Source organism: Schistocerca americana, chromosome 1, assembly GCF_021461395.2.
Source record: "Schistocerca americana isolate TAMUIC-IGC-003095 chromosome 1, iqSchAmer2.1, whole genome shotgun sequence".
NCBI classification, from domain to species: domain Eukaryota; kingdom Metazoa; phylum Arthropoda; class Insecta; order Orthoptera; family Acrididae; genus Schistocerca; species Schistocerca americana.
This window is the reverse complement of record NC_060119.1, coordinates 868,371,808-868,387,720: the sequence shown is the minus strand read 5'-3', so window position 1 is coordinate 868,387,720 and position 15,913 is coordinate 868,371,808. Positions and strand designations below refer to the sequence as shown.

Genomic DNA, 15,913 nt, shown 5'->3' with positions numbered 1-15,913 from the left:
TACACTGTCACATACGCTCAGTGCGGTGGACGTTTCTGCACAGCATGTGGCCGTGTGGAATACTATATGTGGCAGTTCTGTGCAATCGCAGTACAGTGTAGAATAAAATGTGCCCCATACGTCCAAAGAATGTCCCCTGGCCCCATGTCATCCATTTCAGAGCGTACCAATAAACGAAGAACAAAGTCAAGGTTTTGTAGCTCATCTTGGGGCTTCATTTGGTGCACATTCTGTATCTTATAGGGATACCAGCGTAAAATGCACAGCCAAATCTTTTGCTCTGTTGGCCAGGGAAGAGTCAATTCCTTTAACACAACTTGAGTACTGGCTGTTGAAGTTGAGGCGTGTGCTGCACGGTCCGCTATAACTACAGCAACTTCATCAAGAACTGCCTCGCAGCGTCATTTACACCGAACCTGGATCCCTCAGACCCAGCGTTCACACTTGCTACGGACCAGGAGGTCACACGCATCATGGCCCAACCAGCGCGCAACAACATCCGACAAGCTAGTACAGCAGAAGTCAAATGGGCCATCATGCATACCACCGCTAGGAAGGCCCCTGGTCACGATGGCATTCGAAACCGTGTCCTCCAGGAGTTCACGGACAAAGCTGTAGACTACCTAACACACATCACGAATAAGATACTCAAGCACCAACACTTCCCCGGCTTTTGGAAGACGGCCAAGGTCCTGATGTTCAGGATGCCGGGGAAACACCACTCCCTCCCACAAAATTACCGACCCATCATTCTGCTGAGCGCGCTCAGCAAGATCGTTGAGAAGGTAATATTAAAACGACTCACCAGGCACTGCATCACAAACGACACCCTGAGACCGGAGCAATTCGGTTTCAGGAATCACCACTCAACAACACAACAACTCCTCCGCGTCGTTGAATAAATAACACACGGATACAACACAAACAAGGCAACCGGGGCGGTGTTCCTGGACATCGAAAAGGCTTTCGATCGTCTATGGCACAACGGCTTAATACGCAAACTTAGCGACGCAGGGTTCCCCGACGGGCTCGTACGTCTCATACACTCATATCTCACGGACAGGAGTTTCAACACCGACGTGCAGGGCAAACAATCGACACGACATGGTACACAGGCAGGAGTACCCCAAGGAAGTATCCTAGGGCCCTTACTGTTTAACCTCTACATTAACGACCTCCCAGCTACACATAACACGACGGTAGAAATCTACGCGGATGGCACTGCCATCCTAGCGCAAGATTGGAAGCTGTCTAACATTAACTCACGACTACAGACTGCACTCAGAACGGCGGAGCCTTGGCTGGTGAAATGGCGTGTTAGAGTAAACGTCGACAAGTGCGAGGCCGTTCTGTTCACTAGAAGACCGAAGGAACTGCGCAAACATCAGCACTGCAACCCAATAACACTACACACACGCCCAATACGTTTCCGCGAGAAGGTATTCCTCGGTGTCTGTCTGGGGGACCACATTCAACACGTGACCAACAAAGCTAACGCGAGGCTCAAACAACTCTACCCTATGCTTAACAGGCGTAGCACACTGAACAGGAGGGTGTCTAGGTCCATGTACATGACACTTATTAGACCCCTGATGACGTACGCAGCCCCTGTGCCAACTCGCCTGCGCCGTCTGCAGCTCATACAGAACAAAATACTCAAAATCATAAGCAACGCTCCGCGCTACACACGCATCGCGGACCTTCACCGAGAATACCGGCTAGATACTATCTTGCAGGTATTCCAAAAACTCTCCACACGACTGTACAATAACACGAGACACTCGCGCAACCCGTTTATCCTTTCTCTGGGAAACTACGACCACAACCATAGATGGAAGCATAACAGACCAAAGACATTACTGGCTGGGAACTAAACATCTATGGTCCATAGAACGCTAACACGACAGTACTGGCGAGCCCCTGCAACACAGTTATTACTGGAAACCCAGATGTGCGACTAGCCGAAAAACAGGCAACCGCAGGGAAACCATACTGTACACAGCACGCAAACCAGCCACACACACCCCCTACACCTTCTGTGAGCCGATCTATGACCGATCGCCCACTAATCTATAACGACCTTGAACAGTTGCAGGGACGCAGCAACTGCAGCAAGCGCCGCAACAAGCTCCAACAACGACAAAGGTAACGATGTACGATACCTCGAACTAACACAACCACACCTTGCATGCACTGTCGCAGATAGCAAGCCGCTACCGCCCTTAATACCCGTCCTACTGTCGCAGAGGTTTTTTTTCTCTTGGCTCTTGCCTTGGCACTTTTTTTTCCTCTGCCCTTACAACCGCTACCCTTCAATCGTTTTCGACCACTTCTATCTCCTGATGGACCATGTTAATGAGTAATCTTACCCAGACGCATGGACAACATCACAGCCCGCATCCTGTGACGCCTGATTAAAAAACTAACATGTTTACGGAGGTGACAGTAGAACTTTTGGTTTGGTCACCACGTTGGTGTGGGCGTGGAGGGGCCCCATCCTTTGTTGTTTGGCCCCTCCCTCTCCCTGCCGCACTCCCTAATTCACCCGCTTCTTGAAATTTCTTGATTATTTTCTGTAGCCTGTTTATTGACATGAGGCCTCTTCACAGCTGTTTCTATCGGGGAGATTACCGCAATGTAGCGCTGCTATTTCTGCCGTTCAGACGAAAACAACTGTTACCAGCAGTGCACAGTGTTTCTACCCAACAGCCACTGCTTTTGGCATGGAAACCTTCAACCTCCTTAACCATTTACACGATCAGTCACTTCATGAAACAAATCAACACGCATAGAAAAGTGGCAAACAGCGCGAAAACAGGAAACACTACACATTATGACTGCTTACGGCGGCGCCATAGTTTCATCTGGTGGCAGAAAATGGAACTGTTATTTTTTTCACCATACCTACGATGTTTCTACATCTACATCTACATACATACTCCGCTAGCCACCAAGCGATGTGTGGCGGAGGGCACAATTCGCACCAAAGTCATATTTCCCCCCGCCCCCCCCCCCCCCCCCCCCCCAACTGTTCCACTCGCGGATCGCGCAAGGGAAAAACGATTGTCTGAACGCCTCAGTACGAGCTCTTATTTCCCTTATCTTTGAATGATGATCATTACGCGATTTGAAAGTTGGTGGTAATAATGTATGCTCTACATCCTCGGCGAAGATTGGATTTCGGAATTTAGTGAGCAGCCCCTTTAGCGTCTCGCGATGGCTAAATGTACCAGTCACGAATCTTGCCGCTCTTATTTGGACCTTCTCAATCTCTTGAAGCAGACCCAACTGGCAAGGGTCCCATACAGACGAACAATACTCTAAGACTGGACGAACTGACGTATTGTAAGCTATTTCCTTTGTTGAAGGACTGTATCGTTTCAGGATTCTACCAATAAACCGCAATCTAGAGTTCGACTTACCCGTTACTTGTGTAATCTGATCATTCCATTTGAGATCATTTCGAATAGTCACACCCAGATACTTGACTGATGTTACCGCTTCCAAAGACTGATCATTTATTTTGTACTCATACATTAATGGGGATTTTCGCCTTGTTATACGCAGTAGGTTACACTTACTAATATTGACAGATAACTGCCAGTCATTAGACCACGCATTTATTTTCTGCAAATCCTCATTGATTTGTTCACAACTTTCGTGTGATACTACTTTCCTGTAGACTACAGCATCATCGGCAAACAGTCTAAGGCCGCTGTGAATACCATCAGCCAGGTCGTTTATTTAAATCGTAAAAAGCAGAGGACCGATTACGGTGCCCTGGGGCACACCTGAAGTTGCTCATGTTTCTGTTGAAGTTATCCCGTTCAGGACGACATACTGCTCCCTGTCTGTTAGAAAACTTTCTATCCAACCGCGTATGTCATTGAATAGACCGTAAGCGCGCACTTTTTGTAGCAAGCGACAGTGCGGAACTGAGTCGAACGCCTTTCGAAAATCGAGAAATATGGCATCAACCTGGGAGCCGGTATCTAGAGCCTGTTGTATATCATACACAAAGAGGGCCAGATGTGTCACGCATGACCGCTGTTTCCTAAAAACGTGCTGGTTTCTGCAGATGAGCTTCTCAGAGACTAGAAAGGTCATTATGTCTGAACACAATATATGTTTCATGATTCTACAACAAATCGATGTCACTGAAATTAGCCGGTAATGATGTGCATCCGATTTTCTACCCTTTTCATAGATTGATGTGACATGGTCCTTCTTCCAGTCCCGTGGAACTTTGCGCCGTTCCAATGATCTCTGATAGATGACGGATAAGAATGGTGTTATATTTATAGCATAATGAACATAAAATCTTACGGGGATACCGTCTGGGCCAGATGCTTTTCTGGCGTCTAAGGATCTTAACTGTTTTACAATCCCGGATACACTAAACACTATGTCAGCCATCCTTTCATTTTGTTCGATAACTGAAAGGGGGAATGGTGCTGCAGTCCTCTATCGCAAACGAGTTTTTGAAAGCTAGGTTTAGAATTTCGGCCTTCTGTGTATCATCATCAGTTACATTACCTGTACCGTCAGCAAGAGAACGTATTGAATTATTTGTAGCGTTCATAGATTTTGCGTGTCCTGTAATGTATACAGACTGCACAGCACCATTCGTAACACGATCAGTTTAATTATAGCCACCCGGTATTAAATTGTAGTATTCCTGTTGCGTCCTATTTGGAATGCTCAGAGATTTAACCTAAAAATTTGCGCCCTATTAATCTTCTGAGCGTCACCAGTTAATGTCTCGACAGCAGCAGTTCCCTCTTCCCACCTCTTATTTCCCAGGGCAACCTATAGCAGCATAAAATGTCAGCAAAAAATGAAAAACCTCTTTCTATGCTAATTCCCTGTACGACCAACTCCGGACCCCTCTCGCGCTCTTTTTTTCCCCTGCTTCGCGCCATTGTCTCTTGCCGCGTCGCTGTGGCTAATCTGGTTACAGCTGATTAAATTTTGCCGGCGATTGCGATGCGGCGCTTTTGTCTGCGCTCGCAGGTAGCTGGAGGTAGGCCTCCGCGGCGGAACACAGCCGAAGCACGGTTCTGTGCGTCTGTAGCGCTGTGTCAGCGAGGCCTGCGCTCTTAACTTATAACAGTACTACATCTCTACCAACATTTTATATCCAATAAATACAGAATTTTTAAACCGTAACTTCATTTGACAACGCTGTGCTCAATCTGACTGCAACTCATGAATAATTAAAACAATGTTCCACGAGTTCACGTGTCCCATAAGTTGGATAAAATGTGTCTGGATTTTAATTCAGTAGAAGCTGCCGTCATAGATACGTTGTGGAAACAACCCGTGAACTATGATGGAGCCATTTACATCATGTATGTTCATCCTTCAGTGAAATTAACAGCAGAAGCGCCAACACTGAGATTTCCATTCTACATCTACGTGGATACTCTGTAAATCATATTTAAGTGCTTGGAAGAGGGTTCATCGAACCACCTTCACAATAATTCTCTAATGTTCCAATCTCGTACATCGCGCGGAAGAGAAGAACACCTATGTCTTTCGGTGCGAGCTCTGAGCACTATGGGACTTAACATCTATGGTCATCAGCCCCCTAGAACTTAGAACTACTTAAACCTAACTAACCTAAGGACATCACACACATCCATGCCCGAGGCAGGATTCGAACCTGCGACCTTAGCAGTCACGCGGTTCCGGATTGAGCGCCTAAAACCGCGAGACCACCGCGGCCGGCACTGATTTTATTATGATGGTCGTTTCTCCCTACGTAGGTCGGCGTCAACGAACTATTTCCGCATTCGGAGGAGAAAATTGGTGATTGAAATTTCGTGAAAATATCCTGCATTACGAAAAACGGCTTTGTTTTAATGATGTCCACCCCAAATCCTGTATCATCCCCTACTTCGCAATAATACAAAACGTGTTGCCCTTCTTTGAACGTTCTCGACATTCTTCGTCAGTCCTATCTGTTAAGGATCTACATCTACATACATACTCCCTAATCCACCATACGGTGCGTGGCGGAGGGTACCTTGTACCACTACTAGCGTCTTTTCTCCCTGTTCCACTGCCACACAGAACGAGGGAAAAATGACTGCCTATATGCCTCTGTACGAGCCCTAATCTCTGTTATCTTATCTTTGTGGTCTTTCCGCGAAATGTAAGTTGGCGGCAGTAATATTGTACTGCAGTCGGCCTCAAATGCCGGTTCTCTAAATTTCCTCAGGAGGGATTCACGAAAAGAACGCCTCCTTTCCTCCAGAGTCTCCCACCCGAGTTCCTGAAGCATTTCCGTAACACTCGCGTGATGATCAAACCTGCCAGTAACAAATCTAGCAGCCCACCTCTGAACTGCTTCTATGTCCTCCCTCAATCCGACCTGATAGGGGTCCCAAATGCTCGAGCAGTACTCAAGAATAGGTCGTATTAGTGTTTTATAAGCGGTCTCCTTTACAGATGAACCACACCTACCAAAAATTCTACCAATGAACTGAAGACGATTATCCGCCTTCCCCACAACTGCCATTACATGCTTGTCCCACTTCATATAGCTCTGCAATGTTACGCCCAAATATTTAATCGACGTGATTGTGTCAAGCGCTACACTACTAATGGAGAATTCAAACATTACAGGATTCTTTTTCCTATTCATCTGCATTAATTTACATTTATCTATATTTAGAGTTAGCTGCCGTTCTTTACACCAATCACAAATCATGTCCAAGTCATCTTGTATCCTCCTACAGTCACTCAACGACGACACCTTCCCGTATACCACAGCATCATCAGCAAACAGCCGCACATTACTATCCACCCTATCCAAAGATCATGTATGTAGATAGGAAACAACAGCGGACCTACCACACTTCCCTGGGGTACTCCAGATAATACCCTCACCTCCGATGAACACTCACCGTCGAGAACAACGTACTGGGTTCTATTACTTAAGAAGTCTTCGAGAAACTCACATATTTGGGAACCAATCCCATATGCTCGTTCCTTAGTTAGGAGTCTACACTGGGGCACCGAGTCAAACGCTTTCCGGAAGTCAAGGATCCCACATCGCGCAGCAGTATTCTAAAATAGGACGGAAAAGCGTAGCGTAGGCAATGTATTTAGTAGCTATTTGACATTTTCTAAGTGTCCTGCGAATAAAACTCAGTCTTTGGTTAGCCTTCCGCACATGTTCTATGTGTTTTTTTCCAATTTAAGTTGTTCGTAATTTTAATTCCTAGGTATTTAGATTTGACGGCCTTTAGATTTGACTGATTTATGGTACAATCGTAGTAGCATTTGTGTGGATGTCCTCACACTTTTCGTAATTTAGGGTCAATTCCCAAGTTTTGCTCCATACAGGTATCTTCTCTAAATTCCTTGCAATTTGTTTCGATCTGCTGATGACTTTACTAGTCTATAAACGACAGCATCATCTGTAAACAACCTAAGACGGCTACTCAGATTGTCTCCTAAATCGATTACATACACAAGTAACGCTAGAAATCACTTCTGTTTTACTCGATGACTTCCCGTCACTTACTACGAACTGTTATCTCTCTGACAGGAAGTCACGAATCCAGTCACATAACTGAGACGATATTCCATAAGCACGCAATTTCACGGCAAGCTGCTTGTGTGGTACACTGTCAAAAGCCTTCTGGTAATCTAGAAATACGGAAACAATTTGAAATCCCTTGTCAATAGAATTCAACACTTTGGGCGTTTGAGAAAAGAGTTAGTTGTGTTTCACAAAAACGATGTTTTCTAAACGCGTGTTGGCTGTGTGTCAATAGACCGTTCTGTTCGAGATGATGTTAGAATACAATATACACTCCTGGAAATTGAAATAAGAACACCGTGAATTCATTGTCCCAGGAAGGGGAAACTTTATTGACACATTCCTGGGGTCAGATACATCACATGATCACACTGACAGAACCACAGGCACATAGACACAGGCAACAGAGCATGCACAATGTCGGCACTAGTACAGTGTATATCCACCTTTCGCAGCAATGCAGGCTGCTATTCTCCCATGGAGACGATCGTAGAGATGCTGGATGTAGTCCTGTGGAACGGCTTGCCATGCCATTTCCACCTGGCGCCTCAGTTGGACCAGCGTTCGTGCTGGACGTGCAGACCGCGTGAGACGACGCTTCATCCAGTCCCAAACATGCTCAATGGGGGACAGATCCGGAGATCTTGCTGGCCAGGGTAGTTGACTTACACCTTCTAGAGCACGTTGGGTGACACGGGATACATGCGGACGTGCATTGTCCTGTTGGAACAGCAAGTTCCCTTGTCGGTCTAGGAATGGTAGAACGATGGGTTCGATGACGGTTTGGATGTACCGTGCACTATTCAGTGTCCCCTCGACGATCACCAGTGGTGTACGGCCAGTGTAGGAGATCGCTCCCCACACCTTGATGCCGGGTGTTGGCCCTGTGTGCCTCGGTCGTATGCAGTCCTGATTGTGGCGCTCACCTGCACGGCGCCAAACACGCATACGACCATCATTGGCACCAAGGCAGAAGCGACTCTCATCGCTGAAGACGACACGTCTCCATTCGTCCCTCCATTCACGCCTGTCGCGACACCACTGGAGGCGGGCTGCACGATGTTGGGGCGTGAGCGGAAGACGGCCTAACGGTGTGCGGGACCGTAGCCCAGCTTCATGGAGACGGTTGCGAATGGTCCTCGCCGATACCCCAGGAGCAAGAGTGTCCCTAATTTGCTGGGAAGTGGCGGTGCGGTCCCCTACGGCACTGCGTAGGATCCTACGGTCTTGGCGTGCATCCGTGCGTCGCTGCGGTCCGGTCCCAGGTCGACGGGCACGTGCACCTTCCGCCGACCACTGGCGACAACATCGATGTACTGTGGAGACCTCACGCCCCACGTGTTGAGCAATTCGGCGGTACGTCCACCCGGCCTCCCGCACGCCCACTATACGCCCTCGCTCAAAGTCCGTCAACTGCACATACGGTTCACGTCCACGCTGTCGCGGCATGCTACCAGTGTTAAAGACTGCGATGGAGCTCCGTATGCCACGGCAAACTGGCTGACACTGACGGCGGCGGTGCACAAATGCTGCGCAGCTAGCGCCATTCGACGGCCAACACCGCGGTTCCTGGTGTGTCCGCTGTGCCGTGCGTGTGATCATTGCTTGTACAGCCCTCTCGCAGTGTCCGGAGCAAGTATGGTGGGTCTGACACACCGGTGTCAATGTGTTCTTTTTTCCATTTCCAGGAGTATATCTCCAAAAATCCTGCTGCATATCGACGTTAACGATATGGGCCTGTAATTTAGTGGATTAATGCTACTACCTTTCTTGAATACTGGTGTGACCTGTGCAGCTTTCTGGTCTTTCGGTATGGATCTTTCATCGAGTGAACGGTAGTTGTTAAACACAGAACTGTTAGCTACAAAAGAAATTCTGAAGCCTCTGCGAGAGGGAAAAATGGATCACAGAGGAAAAACTGGAAACTGATATGAAAGACATAGGGGATCCGTTATCAGAGTCAGAATTTGGCAGTTCTTTGGAAGACTTACTATCAAATAAGGTGGGCGGCACAGAAAAAATTCCTTCGGAATTTCTTAAAATCATTGGGGGAAGTGACAACCAAACGACTATTTAAGTTGGTTTGCAAAATCTATAAGTCTGGAGATATACTACCAGAATTACAGAAAAATGTCATCCACACCACCCGAAAGATAGCAAGTGCAAATAAGTGCGACAACTATCTCACAATCAGCTTAGCATCTCATGCGCACAACTTTTTGACGAGAATAATGTACAAAAGAATGGAAAAAGAAAATTTTGGATCTGTTAGATGACGACCAGTTATGCTTTCGGAAAATGTAAAACCACAAGAAAGGTAGTTTTGGCGTTGGGCTTAACAATGCAAGCACGAATTGATAAAAATGAAGACACTTCAGTAGGATTGGTCGACCAAGAAAAACGGTGCAATATATTCGAAATTCTGATAAAAATAGGATTCACCCATTGTGAAAGACGGATAATATACAGTAAGTAAAAGAAACATGAGGGAATGGCGAGAACGAAGAGCTCGAATTAAAAAGGGCGTAATACAGTGATACAGTCTTTCGTCCCTGCTGTTCAGTCTATACCTCGAAGACTCAATGACACATTAAACGAAAGGTTGTGGTTTGGGATTAAAATTTAGTGTGAAACGATATCAGTGACGAGATTCGCTAATGACATCGATATCCTCAGTGAAAGTGAATGAGCAGTCTAATGAGTCACAAAATATGGACTGAGAGTAAATCGAAGAAAGGCGGAAATGAGTTCAGAAAGAAATTTACCCTTCAAAATTAGGAAGCAAGAAGTAGACGAAGCGAAGAAAGTCTGCTACACTGGAAGCAAAGTAACGCACGGAGGGCGAAGCAAAGTGGACATAAAAAAAATGTATTGTAGGAAAACGGGGCTTCCTGCCCAGAATAATTTTACTAATATAAAATATAGGTCTTTATTTCAGGAGGACATTTCTGAGGATGTACGTTTTGAGTAGAGCATTTTATGAAACTGAGTCATAGACCGTGGGAAAACTGTAAAGAAGCGTTTGAGCAGTGGTGCTGTAGTAGGATGCTGAAAATTGGACGGGCAGTTAAACACGATTAATAAAATCTTTAAACGCTCAAATTATTGTAGGACATCAAATAATTCGAAAAATGTTAGGCATGCTCCAACATCTCCACTGCGGCCTCCACATAAATAAGAACAAATTCTGACCACTGCCGTGTACAGTGTACCGGCAAGGATGTTGATCAAACCTTCAAATGCATTCAGATTCCTTACTCTAATTCGATCAGTAATCTATCTCTGACAAAGAAGTATGTGAAATGTATTCGAAGTTGTGAATAAGTGTAACCATCAGACTACGTGCATGTCCAAAAGAACGTTGCATTGTAGTTCGGAATAACACAGGCACTGCAATGTTGTATCATACACTAAGTACAGGCTTTCACAATGTATTGCTCTGTTTTCGAATGCAATAAAACAGCCAGTCAGTATAATATGACCGAAAGGTTCTTATTTTTCATATACTGGCCAGTTTCATCATCTCCAACACGAATATTGCCACACGAAGTTTCAGTTGCCACCCTCAAAACAAAGTTGCATGGTTGGCTGCAGCAAAACTGCTTCTTTCGATGACCCATGACTCCAGTCCAGAGTACACTGGCCAAGCCCCACTAGACACACTCACCCCCATAGGCTTTTTGCACGTGCCACGCCTACATGTGGTCTCTGCGTATCCCAAGTTCTCAGTAGATGGCGCTGTACACACTTTCCTCTGACTACGGAATCAGCAGCAGATTCGAAACGTGAGGGCAACTCAGCGAATTAGGTTGTTAGCGGTTCTCTAGCTGGTGTGCAATTTTGTATCCTTGTCTCAGTAATTGATCCAGAGTGTGAAAATCGCGGTGAAATTTTCCAAATATGCCATGATGCTGATCTTCTAATCTTAACCCACTAAAGAATGTGTTCTACTACTTGCACTTCAGTGTATACTAAATTCAATGCCATGCCTCCTTTTATCCTATCAACATAATCAACTGCAGCTTCGTTAGTACCTTGTTCTCTACATAGCTCTCATGAATTAATTCACGCAGCTGATGCTCTTCCAAATTCCAACGCAAATCGGTGAAATTAGAACTCCGATTAATTGCCCACTGAACTAACAGGAATAGTCTGCTTTTACCTTACCGGCGGTTATGTGTAACAAATAATGGTAGGGAATACCCAACCTTTACTCCGAAATTCTGCCATCAAATATGATAGCTTTAACGCGTGCCGTACTGGCCAGCCCTCCCAGTTTGCTTGTTCCCGCAACAAGTCCTCCAGTGGGTTACGGAGTTTTGAAAATAACGTTCTGGTTTTCATAGAACCGATGAGGAGAGGAAAATGTGGGAAACATCGGCAAGAACAAGGGGCAGGAAGATAGGATATGTATTAAGATTTCAAGGGATAACCAAACAACGGCCTTGCATCTTTGAATACACCTGTTCTCAGCTGCCCACCGACGTTAAGCAACAGCAGGCGACGTCCGTACTTAAATGGGTGACTGCTCGCGTATGCATGTTGGCTTCTTTCCCTTTACCTTTAGGGGAAAGGGAAGAAGGGGTGGTGGAGTAAATTTCCTGACCACCAGGCTTTGCATCGATGTCTTGGATTAAATTCCAGATCACTCTGCAATTTCTCAGTGGGGTATGTGATACTGTTGATAGTGATCCGTCAGTCGGATGGGGACACTAAATTCGGCGGCCCCCTTTGTGCTATTCGACAGATATATGCTACTTGTTGGTATTGAGTTTGACCCACTCCTTCCTCTCAGCATCCTCCAACACTTCTCACAGCCACTACAGTCACCTAAAAAACACAGGTCTCACGTTTCTTGAGCAAAAGGTGCCATTGTGAGTGAATGATAGAAAATTCCTTACAATTAGGGGTCTGAACCTGGCCTTAACCAACATTGCCATATTACTTTAAGTTAAGGAAGGACTTTCTTGATACTTCACGCAGCTTCTGAGGATGAAAACTGTGGAGGAATAGATATATTGGAATATATCGCCAAATGACTGAGAACATCGGGTGCAAGTACTGCCCTGAACTAACAGGTTGGCACAGGACCGGAATTTATTGCGGGTCACTTCAAACTAGCCAGAAGACAGAGAAAAAGACATTACCGAGGCTACTCTAACAAAGTGCGCGGCTGGGATAAATTAGAGGAACTGAATGGAGGAGAAAGATTTTGGCTCAGGCAGTGAGAGGTGGATGGACAGTCTAAAGAAACACAGTGGTTGGGATTCAAGTCGTGTTGTGGAACATAGTGCCAGTCTGATTGACAGCTACATAATAGAGGTATCCAGAAATAACACTGTGAATCAGAGTGTGAGTGATAACATCACTGCCGCGCAGGATTAGCCGAGCGGTTTTAGGCGCTGCAGTCACGGATTGTGCGGCTGGTCCCTCGGGCATGGGTGTGTGTGTTTGTCCTTAGAATAATTTAGGTTAAGTAGTGTGTAAGCTTAGGGACTGATGACCTTAGCAGTGAAGTCCCATAAGATTTTTCACACATATTCGAACATTTTTTTGATAACATCACTCAAAATCCGGAGAGGCTGAGAACTGCAGATATAAACATAGGTGAAATAGGTCGTAGGATATCTCCTAACATCGTGTCGAATCTCCTTTCGCCCTGCGTAGTGCAGCAATTGGACGTGACATGGACTCAACAGACCTTTGTAAGTCCCCTGCAAAAATACTGAGTCATACTGCATCTATAGCCGACCCTGATTGCGGAAGCGTTGCCGGTGCAGGATTTTGTGCACGAACTGGCCTCTCGATTATGTCCCATAAATGTTCGACCGGTGACCAAATCACTCGCTCGAATTGTCCAGTATATTATCAAACCAATCGCGAACAATTAAGGCCCAGTGGCGGTTCCAATGTTATTTCGGAACGTGAAGTCCGTAAATGACTGCAGATAGTCTCCGAGTAACCGAACACGACCATTTCTAATCAATGATCGGTTCAGTTGCACCCGAGGATGCAGTCTGTTCCATGTCAACATAGCCCTCACCACCATGGAGCCGCCACCAGTCTAAACAGTGCCTTGTGGACAACTTGAGTGCATAATGAGATTTTTCACTCTGCAGCGGAGTGTGCGCTGATATGAAACTTCCTGGAAGATTAAAACTGTGTGCCGGGCCGAGACTCGAACTCGGGACCTTTGCCTTTCGCGGGCAAGTGCTCTACCAACTGAGCTACCCAAGCACGACTCACACCCCGTCCTCACAGCTTTACTTCTGCCAGTACCTCGTCTCCTACCTTCCAAACTTTACATAAGCTCTCCTGGTAGAGAACTTGCCCGCGAAAGGCAACGGTCCCGAGTTCGAGTCTCGGCCCGGCACACAGTTTTAATCTGCCAGGAAGTTTCAACTTGAGTCCACGGCTTCGTGCGGGCGCCTCACACTCGAACTCTACCATCAGCTCTTACCAAGTGAAATCGTGACTCAACTGACCAGCCCACGGTTTTCCAGCAGTTTATCGTCCAACCGGTATGGTTACGAGCCAAGGAGGGGCTCTGCACGCGATGTCGTGCTGTTAGCAAAGGCACTCTCATCAATCGGTTGCTGCCATAGCCCATTAACGCCAAATTTCGCCATTGTCCTAACCTTGGACATACGTCCCACATAGATTTCTGCTCTATTTCACGCATAATTGCTTGTCTGCTAGCACTGACAACTCTACGTAAACGCTGCTGTTCTGCGTTGTCAGCCCGCATCTCGTGGTCGTGCGGTAGCGTTCTTGCTTCCCACGCCCGGGTTCCCGGGTTCGATTCCCGGCGGGGTCAGGGATTTTCTCTGCCTCGTGATGGCTGGGTGTTGTGTGCTGTCCTTAGGTTAGATAGGTTTAAGTAGTTCTAAGTTCTAGGGGACTTATGACCACAGCAGTTGAGTCCCATAGTGCTCAGAGCCATTTTTTTGCGTTGTCAGTGGTAGAAGTAATGCTTGAAATATGGTGTTCTCGGCACACTCTTGACACTGTGGATCTCGGAATATTGAATGCCCTAACGATTTCCGAAATGGAATGTCCCATGGGTACAGCTTCAACTACCGTTCCGTGTTCAAAGTCTGTTAATTCCTATCCTGCGGCCGTAACACGTCGGAGACCTTTTCACATGAATCACCTGATTACAAACGACAGCTCTGCCAACTCACTGCCCTTTTGCACCTTGTGTACGCGATACGACCCTCATCTGTATATGTGCATATCGCTATCCCATAACCTTTGTCACCTCATTGAACATCTGTGTCAATATACTGCGTATCGATGCAAGCAGATTTACTTAGCTGGTACGGAGTGTTTCGCGACGAAGTCATTGGACAAAAAATTCTATTTTAGCTTGACGCATTCAGTTCGGATACAAACCCTGGCTTACGACGATAATCTATTGCCAGAATGTTCACGATAGTCGGCTCCTAAAGACGATGATGGAGTCCGTCGACAGCCTTTGAGTCTATTCGAGCGTGAGCCGGGACGTTAACCGTGGCGTCTCAGAGACTTTAACTTCTTAAAAATGCTCTGAACCTCTACTTACTTCACGTTCTTACTTCATGTTCCGGCGTGGAACGAACATGGCATGTTGGCTGCACTTCTGATTAATAGACATAAGTTTGTGAAAGTAGGGGAGACTTGTGGAAGCGTTTGATTCCGTTTTGCTGTGCGATAAGACTATGGCTAAACACTGTGCTCGAACATACTCATGGTTTTCAGAAAATCCAGAGTGAACTTTCGTGCTGCATGTTTAATTAAAGGCCAGAAGCTATCTGCTCTAGTTATTTGTATTTCTCCAGTGTAGTAAATGGAATGTGTTAATAACCAACATTAAATTTATTCGGCCTTTATTGCTAAATATTATCGATAGTTAGAGCCCATTTCCTAAGTTTTTATTAACCTAACTTTACAGCGGTTGCCTGTGTAGAGTATTACGAATTGACATAATGTGGTCGTACCGGACCTTCTCTTAAACAGGAAATGAAGGAAGGATTAGAGATGAAAGACACGCTCAAAATGTGGGAAGAAATGAGACATAGCCATGTCAATGGAACATTGTGCGCATTTACAGTAAGCGATTTAGGAAAACCACGAAATATTCGACTCTGGATGAATGCATGGAGATTTGAACAGCCGACTTCCCAAATGCAGATCCACTGTGCCACGTCGTTCAAACAGCGAACGATCCTCAGTTCAGTGCTCTACAAAATTCCAAGCTCTTCAAACACAGATATGTGTTTTTTCCTTTTTCGTTTTTTTTTTTTTAACCTCTGGCCTATAGATTAAAATATCGATACATCACTTGTGCTTTAATTTCAATATCACTATTCACCTACTAAT

General features: G+C 45.9%; 1 non-coding gene across 1 annotated transcript; it reads right to left on the bottom strand.

The window, feature by feature from the left end:
- Positions 1-13,715: 13,715 nt before the first annotated feature.
- Trnas-cga lies at positions 13,716-13,790 on the bottom strand. Its single transcript has one exon. It is a non-coding gene; the product is annotated as a tRNA-Ser (tRNA).
- Positions 13,791-15,913: the final 2,123 nt, after the last annotated feature.